The sequence below is a fragment of the Tupaia chinensis genome, unplaced genomic scaffold (assembly GCF_000334495.1).
Source record: "Tupaia chinensis unplaced genomic scaffold, TupChi_1.0 Scaffold000465_1, whole genome shotgun sequence".
NCBI classification, from domain to species: domain Eukaryota; kingdom Metazoa; phylum Chordata; class Mammalia; order Scandentia; family Tupaiidae; genus Tupaia; species Tupaia belangeri.
The window spans coordinates 2,593,434-2,604,842 of NW_006159974.1; the positions used below are offsets into that span (position 1 = coordinate 2,593,434).

General features: G+C 39.7%; 1 long non-coding RNA gene across 1 annotated transcript in view; it reads left to right on the forward strand.

Annotated features, from left to right (window-relative positions):
• Positions 1-11,409, forward strand: part of LOC106735629 (uncharacterized) — a 37,673-nt gene that overhangs the window by 13,617 nt on the left and 12,647 nt on the right. Inside the window, exon 3 of the long non-coding RNA XR_001370918.2 lies at positions 4,152-4,206. This is a non-coding gene — a long non-coding RNA (uncharacterized LOC106735629). The remainder of the gene's footprint in view (positions 1-4,151; positions 4,207-11,409) is intronic.

Sequence of the window (11,409 nt, forward strand, 5' to 3'; positions counted from 1 at the left end):
GGGGTGATTTCTCGCTTTCTGTCTCTATGTCTCTCTCTGTCTGTCTGGCGAGCGCACGCGCCCTACAGTGAAAATCTCTCCCAAAAAAAAAAAAAGAAGCGAGAGAGAGAGAACTAACCCTTATTGCCCACAGTGGTAAGTAAATAAATAATGGGTAGGGTGTGGGGCCAGCAGGTGGCATGGTGGTTAAAGGAGACAAAGACATGACCAAAAAAAAGAAAACTTCAAGCCCATTTCTCTGATGAATACAGATGCAAAAATTCTCAACAAGATACTAGCAAATCATATTCAACAACGTTTTAAAAAGATGATACATCATGACAAAGTAGGTTTTATTCTAGGGATGCAAGGATGGTTCAACATATGCAAAACAATAAATGTAATACATAATATTAACGAAAGGAAAGATAAAAACCATATGATCATATTGATCAATACAGAAAAAGCATTGGACAAAATACAACATCCCTTCATGATTAAGACTTAGCAAAATCAGCATAAAAAGGACATTCCTCAACATAATAAAAACTATCTATGAAAACCCATAGCTAACATCATCCTGAATGGGGAAAAGCTAAAAGCTTTTCCACTAAAAACTGGAATAAGATAAGGCTGCCCACTTTACCCACTCCTTTTTAACATAGTACTGAAAGTTTTAGCCAATGCAAGTAGATAAGAGAGTCAAATAAAAGGCATCCAAATGGGAAAAGAAGAAGTGAAACTATCTCTGTTTGCAGATGATATGATACTATTCATAGAAAATTCAAAAGAATCCACACACACACACAAAAAACTCCTGGGAGTGATAAATAAATGTAGTAAAGTGGCAGGATACAAAATCATCATACAAAAATATATAACATTTTTATACACCAACAATGGACAAACTGAGAATTTAAGAAAGAAATCCCATTTACAATTGCCACAAAACCACTAAGATATCTAGGGGGGGCCGACAGGTGGCATGGTGGTTAAAAGGTGGCTGGACTACCACATGGCTGACCCTAGTTCAAGTCCCGGACCTGGAAGCTTGCTTTCTCACTTTCCTTCTCTCTCTGTCTCTCTCTGGTCAACTTTAAAAAATAAAATAAAATAATGACAGTGAATAAAATTAAATTAAGTAATTCTTTTTATAAAAGATATCTAGGAGTAAACCTTACCAAAGATGTCAAAGATCTCTACAAGGAAAACTACAAAATGCTAGAAGAAGAAAAAAAAATTTTTTTGGAGAGGTTTTTGCCATAGGGCGTCTGCGCTTGCCAGAGAGAGACAGAGAGATAGAAAGCAAGAAATCACCCCCCAGGGGGGATGGCCACGCCGCAATCCCTTCTCCTCCATTCTCCTCTCGGGATCTTGGGCACGCACACACACGCGCCTGGCGTGAGTTTTAAGCCACCGGGTCCAGAACATGAACTGCGGTCAACTACGTGGGAGTCCAGCGACATAGCCATTACGCTAACTGCTGGTCCCCTAGAAAAAGAAATTTAAAATGATACAAAAAAGTGAAAAAACATCCCATGTTCCTAGACTGGAAGACTTAATATAATCAAGAAGTCAATCCTATGCAAATTTATCTACAAACTTAATGCAGTCCCAATCAAACTTCCAGAAATATTTGTTACAGAAACAGAAAAAAAAATCATGAAATTTGTCTGGAAGCATAAAAAGCCCTGTATCACCGAAGCAGTACTATGTAAGGGGAATAAAGTAGGAGGCATCTCACTTCCTGACCTCAAAACAAATTATAAAACTGTGATAATTAAAACAGCATGGTATTGGCAAAAAGAACAGACAGGTAGACCAATGGAACAGAATTGAGAGCCCCCAAATGAACCCCAAAACATACAGCCAACTGATCCTTGACAAAGGGCACAAGACAATCCAATGGGAAAAAGCTAAGTAAATCTCTTCAGCAAATGGTGCTGGGAGAACTGAATATCCATCTACAGAAGCATGAAGCTGGAACCTCATCTCTCGCCATTAACAAAAATCAACTCAAAATGGATTGAGGAGCTAAACATAAAACCTCAAACTATAAAAATATTGGTGGAAAACAGGAAAACTCCTGGAGACCTTGGAGTAGGCAGACTGCTTAAAGAAGACCTCCAAAGCACAGGCAATAGTCCCCAAAATAGACAAATGGGACTATATTAGGCTGAGAAGCTTCTTCACAGCAAAAGAAACAATACCTAGAGTGAGAAAACAACCCTGAGAGTGGGAAAATATATTTTCAAACTATACCTCAGATAAGGCACTGATAACCAGAATATATAGGGAACTCAAGCAGCTTACCCCCCCCAAAAAACCAAAAAAAAAAAAAAAAAAAAAAAAAAATCAATTCAATTGAAAGATGGGAAAATGAACTGAACAAACAATTCTCTGAAGAGGACATATGAATGGCCCAAAAGCATATGAAAATGTACTCAACATCTCTTATCATAAGGGAAATACAAATCAAAACCACAATGAGATACCACTTAACAGTAAGAATGACTAAAATTAAAAATAAATAAATAATGGTAAGTGCTGGCAAGGCTGTGGTGAAAAGGAAACTCTCCTATGCTATTAGTGGGAATGCAAATTAGTACAACTACTTTGGAGCATGATATGGCGATTCCTCAGAAATTTACAAATATAACTACCGTACAACCCAGTAATTCCACTCTTAGGAATTTATCCAAAGGATAGAAAAACCCTCAGTCAGAAAAACACTTGCTCAGGGACCACCAGTCAGTGTAATGGCTATATTGCTGGGCTCCCATGTAGTTGATCGTGATTTAAGTCCCGGACACAATAGCTTAAACTCGTGCCAGGCACTTGTGCATGCCTGCCCAAGATCCTGAGAGGAGAATGGAGAAGAGATTGTAGTGTGGCCATTTCCCCTGGGGGGTGATTTCTTGATTTCTGTCTCTCTTCTCTCTCTTTCTGGAGAGCGCATGCACTCTATAGCCAAAAAAAAGCCTCTCCAAAAAAAAAAAAAAAGGAAAGAAAGAAAAAGAAAAACACTTACACATCCAGCACATCCATTGCAGCGTTATTTACAACTGCTAGGACATGGAATCAACCCAAATGTCCAAAAACAGACTTTGTATGTTCCCACTCAATATATAGTAATTGTCTGCACTCTACAGCAGAAACTGTAAGTTTGGAAGGTATAGAAGCAGGGAGGACAACTGTAGATACTAGAGAAAAAAAGTAAGGACGGGAGAATACAGGGGTGGGTAATAGAGGGAGGGAAGAGAACAGGGGAAGGAAAAAAGTATGTTTAATTGACAAGAAAATGGAAAGCTATTTGCTGATGATAATGTATAGAGTAATGTCTTTATCTTGACTAATATGCATGGTATTTGTGCTAGAAAAAGCAATGTTGTATACTGTAAAGATAAATGTGATTAACTGTAAAATAAAATAAATAAATAAATGATGGGTACAAGTTGGGACCAGCAGATGACATAATAGTTACGTCACTGGACTCCCATAGAGTCAATCATGGTTTGAGTCCTAAACTCAGTGGCTTAAAACTCATGCCCAGGGGCCGGCAGGTGGTGTGGTGGTTGAGGGTGCTGGATTTCCACCTGGCTGACAGCAGTTCGTGTCCCAGATCTGGTGGCTTGCTTTCCTGCTTTCCCTTTCTCTCTTTCTGTCTCTCTTGGGTTAAGTTGGTAAAATAATAATAATAGATGAATAAATAAATAATTCTTAAAACAAAACTCATGCCAGACGTATGTGCGTGCATGCCCAAAATCCAGAGAGGAGAATGGAGGAAAAGGAATTGTGGCATGACGATTCCCCTGTGGAGGGTGATTTCTTGTTTTCTTTCTCTCTGGTGTGAGCACACATGCTCTATAGGAAAAAAAATCTCTCTCTAAAAATAAATAAATAAATAAAACATTCATTAAAAAAGGAAAGATGGGGACCAGCAGATGGCATAAGGGTTGTGTCACTGGACTCCTACATGGTCAACTACAGTTAGAGTCCCAGACCCGGTGGCTTAAAAAATGCTAGGTGCGTGTGCATGTGTGCACAAGATTATGAGAGGAGAATGGAGGAGAGGGGATTGTGGCATGCCATCCCCACCTGGGGGGTGATTTTAAAAAAATAAAAGAAAAGAAAAGATGAATTAATCAGATTTTCTTTCTTGGACTTTTTAGGTGAGAAATATGGAATCAGATGGAAGGGGACAAAAGCAATCAAGTTAGACAGTGGGTAAGTCACCTTAGCAATTTGGAGTAGTGGGAAAATTCAGAAATTCCTATTGTGATGCACTTAGTGTTTTTCTGGACCCAGATCTGCTTTCCTTGTGTTTTCTATTAGTTCATTCTCTGCTGCTTAATAACTGAATATCATACTGAGTAATTTACAGAGAGTAGTGGTTTATTCAGCTTACAGTTACAGAGAGAGGTTCAAGGTCCAGAGGCTACATGTGAATAAGGGCCTTCTTGCTAGCAGCAACTCCTGAGGTGACACAGGGAATTATATGGTTAGACAAAGTGAGCGTGTGTGTGTCCATGTGTCCATTTCATTCCCGCCTTATAAACCTATCAGGATTTAATCATGAGGGCCACACTCTGATAACCTTAATCCTAATGCCCCACCTCCTTTTTTTTTTCTTTTTCTTTTCTTTCTTTCTTTTTATTTATTTACTTATTTATTTGAGAGAGATTTTTTTGCTATGGGCATGTGTGCTTACTGGAAAGACAGAGAGACAGAAAACAAGAACTCACTCCCTTTGGGGCCAGCAGTTGGTGTGGTGAATAAGGGCACTGAATTCTCACATGACTAACCATGGTTCAAGTCCTGGACCTGGTGGCTTGCTTTCTCATTTTCTGTTTCTCTCTCTCTCTGGTCAAATAAAAAAATAACAATAACAAATGGAATTAAATAAATAAATAAATCTTTCTTTTTTAAGAATTATTTTATTTGACTTTGTTTATTTATTTATTTATTTTTAAAGAATTATTTTATTTTAACTTTATTTATTATTATTATCATTATTATTTTCCAGTTTGATCAGAGAGAGACAGAGAGAGAGAGAGAGACAGAGAGGAAGTGAGAAAGCAAGCCACCAGGTCCGAGACTTGAACCGTGGTCGGCCATTTGGGAGTCCAGCACCCTTAACCACCACACCACCTGCTAGTCCCTCTTCTTTTTTTTTCTTTTTTTTCTTGAGAGGTTTTTGCTGTAGGGCATGTGTGCTTGCCAGAAAGACAGAGAGAGACAGAGAGACAGAAAATGAGAAATCACCCCCCCAGGGAGACGGCCACTCTGCAATCCCTTCTCCTCCATTCTCCTCTCGGGATCTTGGGCATGCATGCACATGCTCCCGGCATGAGTTTAAGCCACTGGGTCTGGGACTCGAACCATGATCGACTACATGGGAGTCCAGCGACATAGCCATTCCAACTGCTGGCCCCAAATAAATAATTCTTAACAAAATTATTTTAAAAAAGAGAAGAAAAGAAGAGAAATCACTCCCCAGAGGGGATGGCCACACCACAATCCCTTCTCCTCCATTTTCCTCTCTGGATTTTGCGCATACATGTACATATGTCCAGTGTGAGTTTCAAGCTGCCAGGTCCAGGACTCAAACCACTATGCCACCTGTTAGCCCCAAGGCCCTGCCTCTTAATCCCATAATCAGATTAAGTTTTCATCTTTTTAATACTGCCACAATCAAATTTCATCACATGAATTTTTGGAGGATACATTCAAACACGGCAGATTTCAATCTTCATTAAACCGGACCCCACTATGGCTCCAGATCTAAGAGATTTGGTCTTCCTTATCTGTTTCTCTTACTTGAGTCTTATTGAGTAAACTTTTGTTTTTTTGCAGAGACAAAGAAAGAAAGTTCCAAAACTCCTTATTAGTTGAAAGGGTATAAAATATAGCAACTTCCCCTTCATTCTATACATCTATTCATTCCTAAAAGCTTCATTAATGCGGCAGGTCCTTGCATTTCTGAAAACTGTGTCTCATACTCGTTACATTCATGTCTCGACAAGACATAGAGGGATCCTTGCTACTTCCAAATATACAAGGCTAATCAACATGATATAATCAATGGAGAAGATCAGGGTGATATCCTGTGTAGGAGTCAACTGGTGTAATCACCATCCCTATTTGCCAGGGACTCAGGGATTTTCTGGGCTGGAACATTCAGGATGAGATGGTCACACAATAACATTTCTGGGCAAACTCAAATGGTTGGTCACCTTGGGTAAAGTGGGCTAGGTCCTGTGAAGGTATATTGTTACAACTAACAGCTGAAGACAAATATGATGGTATGGGTCAAGAGAAAAATGTTTTCGTCAAATCAAAGACAGAATATCATGAACGGACCTATTTAAGTTTGAGATAATCCTCCATTATTTTTCAAGTACTAACCAGCCCAGAGAACTGAATGATGTTTTAACAGACTTTCTCTAAGGGTTCCTGTCCTCTTCTCTAAGAACTCTGAGCCTAGAAACTGACGGGGATGGTTATGGCCACAGGGACTATGACTGTGTAGTCTTCTGGCTTGAGTTACGTCTTTATTCATTAAACTAAGGAATTATTTTGCCATACAAATCAGGCAGAACCAAGGCCCGCCCACTTGGCCTGTTCTTCCAACACTTCTAGCAGAAGCCAAAACCTCAATTCGGTATGTTAGGCCATTTCTTACAAGGCATTTACCACACCTACTTGGCTTTTGCTTTTTTGTGGCCACAGCTAGGAGTGATATTCAAAATATTTAACAACTGGTTACCACATGGCCACCAGCCAATTAGAACAGATATTGACTTTAGCACTAAGTGTGTTCCTGGAGGTTAACAGCTGCGCTGGGTGTTAACTCTTTAGTTGCAGAATGAGAATGAAGTCTACCAGTCTGGAGGCAGGTAGATGGGAGTGAGGCATTCTTGAGACTCTTGGTAGCACTTTGCTCCAAGCAGCAGAGTGGCAGATGGTCAACCCATTTTGCTTTTAATACCTGCTTTCTTTTGATTTAACCATCTACTTTCTTCCTTTCTTAATGATAGAAATTTCATGTTGTGCTGGCCCGGTAGTCTAGTGGTAAATTTCATGTTGTGCTGGTCCAGTAGCCTAGTGGTTCAGGAAGCTGGATCCCACATGGCCAACTGCAGTTTGAGAACTGGTCCCAGTGCCTTGAAAGACATGGCAGGCATATGTGTGTGCATGCCCGAAATCTGGACAGAATCAAGAAATGGAGGAGAAAGATTGTGGTGTGACCATACCCCATTGAGGGGTGCTTTTTCCCATTCCCTCTGTCTCTTTCTAGTGAGTACACGTGCCTCCTGGCAATTAAGAAAAATTGAGCAAGGGACCATCAAGTAGCTAAGGTGCTAGACTCCCACATTTGAGCCCTGGACTTGGTGACTTGCTTTTTCACTTTCTCTCTCTCTCATGAGAATGCATGCCCTATAGCAAATTAAAAAAATAAATAGATAAATAAATAAATCTTTCCTTTTTTTTTAAATGTTAGTTAACTGCCCTTCTTTCTACTCCTAGCTGGGACAACTGCTCCCTCTCTTTCCAACAAAGGACCTTACTAATTAGTGTTTTACTAGGGAACATTTTTATAGATCCTGAAAAAGAACATAGTGTTAGAGATGTGTGTACATGGGGGGAGGTAGCAGTTAGCTGGTTATTGGTGCAATAAGTCATTCCCTTCTTCAATCCTGGAATTTATTTACCTATATGTGCCAAGAACCACTAGGCTCTTCAGTGTATTAACTCGACAAGAAATACAATCAACCAAACTGCGTGCAGGAAGAGAAGAAAAACTAGGAAGTGGGAGTGGAGAGTGGCAGAGACAGAGAAATGAAGAGAGAAAAGGAGAAAGAAAGAAATATTCTGTCCTCCTAGATTTGGTGTGATCTCCCTGGTTACAAACCCACAGGACTCAAGTCCATAGTTACTCCAGTAACAACTCCCTAGAAATTTTTGCCTATAATTCCTCTTTTCCCTGCTTGGATTTTGCACACCATCTTCAGTTTCATAGTATTTCCACACTCTTGTGACCAGATGTTTTTCTTTATGAGATGACTCATCACATTTGCTTGGCAATTATGAATCCAGTAGAAATGACTTGGAGGGGCCCAGGGGACTGAAGAGTCCCATCCCCTCAAGATATTGTGATTCCAATTGCTAGGACTTTTTATAATAAAGACCTTAATTTTAACCATAGAAACCCACCACAGTTGTGAACTTAGTAAATACTGTAACTTGGCAATTAATAGTATATTTTTATTTATTATAAAATTATAAAAATTAGGGAACCAGCAGTTAGCGTAATGGCTATGTCGCTGGACTCCCATGTAGTCGACCACGGTTCGCATCCTGGACCCGGTGGCTTAAAACCCATGCTGGGCGCATGTGCGTGCGTGCCCAAGATCCCAAGAGGAGAATGGAGGAGAAGGGATTGTGGCGTGGCCATCCCCTCTGGGGGGTGCTTTCTCACTTCTTGTCTCTCTGTCTCTGTCTGTCTGGCGAGCGCACGCGCCCTATAGTGAAAAACCTCTAAAATAAATAAATAAATAAATAAAATAAAAATAATTTAAAAAATTATAAAATTGGCAGAAAACTTTTGTAACATATTTAAAAATATACAAAGAATATATATTACTATTATGCATGTTAATAAAATAAATGAAATTGATAAACCCACCCCTCAACAGGTAGAACATAATCAATATTTACTTTGGAGATCTAACTTTCAATGGTCAGATCTAATTTCAGTTGGAAACCACTGGCTAGTAAGAAAAAGGTATCTTCTGTTGCAGGTCCACAGAGTGTCCTTAAATATAATTATCTTGGGACCAGGAGTTGGCATAATGGCTATGTTGCTGGACTCCCATGTAATCTACCGCGTTTTGAGTCCCAGACCCAGCGGCTTAAGCTCACGTCAGGCACATGTGCATTCATGCCCAAGATCCCAAGAGGAGAATGGAGGAGAAGGGATTGCGGTGTGGCTATCCCCCTCGGGGGGGTAATTTCATACCTTCTATCTCTCTGTCTCTCTCTGTCTTTCTGGCGAGCGTACGTGCCCTATAGCAAAAAAACTCTCAAAAAAATTATTATCTGATTCTACTCAAGCATCCTACTTAGGACTAAAATTTGTTCCTTTTTGATGTAAATCACCTATACATGTTCATCTAACCCAGTTTTCCTACTACTTATTCCCTTGGAATATCTCTCAAGAAGTAATTCTCAACTTTTAAAAAACTACGTATTTATTTATTTATTTATTTATTGACAGAGAGAGAGAGAGAGAGAGAGAGAGAGACTTGACAAGGCCCTGCTATACTGTCATCCCTCCCCCAGTCTCCCAGTCAGCCAGGACCACGGGGCCACCTGGCATGTTCAGGTGGCCTGGGATGTGAACCCAGGCCTCCCATATGGATCCAGCACCATGCAGCAGTGCCCCACTATCTGTTATCACCATGGATGGGTCTAATTTCAACTTTGCTGTATTTTAGAAGCAACTGAGAAGGTTTGAAAAATCCAAATGCCTTAGCCCTACCTGAGGACAACTAAATCAGAAATCTGAGGTTGCAACCCAGACATCCATCCTTTATAAAGTTCTGCTATTATGTTTTAAATGAGTGGTGATAAAATCCACCAAAGTTTTTACCTTCAGTGGTCATAGTATCTGAATACTAGTACTTTATTAACTGTCTTATCAACCCATGGACTTTAACTTCCCATTTAGGGATGTGGAGATGTCTGCCCCCTTCTCCATTGTATTATTATGAAATTTCCATGCCTTTTCTGAGATCTTGTTGCTTGTAACCCCACTCGTGGAATAAACTGTAGTTTGATATTTGTTTGCAAAAAAACCCAAGGTTATCAAAATATCGCATATAGTGAAAAATCCATGCATAGATTAAAAAAAAAACTTTTTCATCAAAATAAACTCATAGTTTGATTCCATTTCTCCACAAAATCTGTGAGGTCCTCTGTGTCATAAGGATATAGGTGAGATGGAATTGGAAATCTACTCAGAATCTAAGGTTGGGCTGGGAACTGGTCACTGTCTTTTCCATCTCTGAGGACCCATATAGGCCCTCTCATGGCATCCTTTCCCTCTTTCTCATTGTCACCCCTTAAACAATGGGGATCTCATTGATTGGTTAGTCATTTTCAGGCTTGGAATGTCTCTATTATGTAGCCCCTAATTTAGTCATTTATCCAGGGTCCAGTGATGATATACATACGCAGCCCAAGGCAGAAAGTAAAAGAATGACAAAAGTTACCATGAAAAATAGTAATAAAAAAATGGAGAGGGGTCAACAGACGGTGTGGTGGTTAAGGGTGCTGAACTCCCACATGGCTGACCATGGTTTGAGTCCTGGACCTGGTGGTTTGCTTTCTCACTTTCTCTCTCTTTCTCTCTCTCTTTCTATCACTCTGGTCTCTCTCTGGTCAAATTAAAAATAACTAACTAAATAAAGTAAAGTTAAAAATAAAATAATTATTAAAAAAAAAAAAGATGGAGAGGAGTCAGCCAGTGGTATGATGGTTAGGACAGATGGATTCCACATGTCCAGTTGTATACTTCGAGTTCCAGACCCAACAGCTTGAAAAATACTCTGGCATGTGTGTGCATGCCCAGAATCCCAAGAGGAGAAAAAGGAGAATGGAGGTGAAGGGATTGCAGCATCATCAACTGATGAATGGCTAAACAAAATGTGGTGTATTCACAGGTATATTTATATAATGGAATGTTATTTGACAATGAAATGTATTGTTATATGCTACAAGATGAATGCATCTTGAAAATATTACGCTAAGTGAAAGAAGCCAGATACCACAGGTCACATACTGAATAATTACTTATATCTGAAATGTCCAGGATAGGCCAATTTGTAGAGATACAAAGTAAATTAATGGTTGTTTAAGACTGGGAGGAATGGGCTTGTTGAGTAGTGACAGCTGAATTGTATGAGATTCTTTGGGAGATTATAAAAATGTTCTAAAACTGATTGTGGTGATGATTGTACAATTGTGGGTACAATAAAAAGCACTGGGGCCAGCATATGGCATGGTGGTAAAGGTGCTGAACTCCCATATGGCCGACTATGGTTCAAGTACCAAACCTGGCGGCTTGCTTTCTCACTTTCCCTCTTTCTCTCTCATTCTGTCCCTCTCTGGTCAAATTAAAATAAATAAATAAATAGATGAATAAATAAATAAATAAAGTTAAATAAAATAATTACTTTAAAAATAAAATAAAAAGCATTGGGATATGGGAACCAGCAGTTAGCATAATGGCTATGTCGCTGGACTCCCACATAGTCGACCATGGTTCGCGTCCCGGACCCGGTGGCTTAAAACTCACGCCGGGCACGTGTGCGTGTGTACCCAAGATCCCGAGAGGAGAATGGAGGAGAAGGGATTGCGGCATGA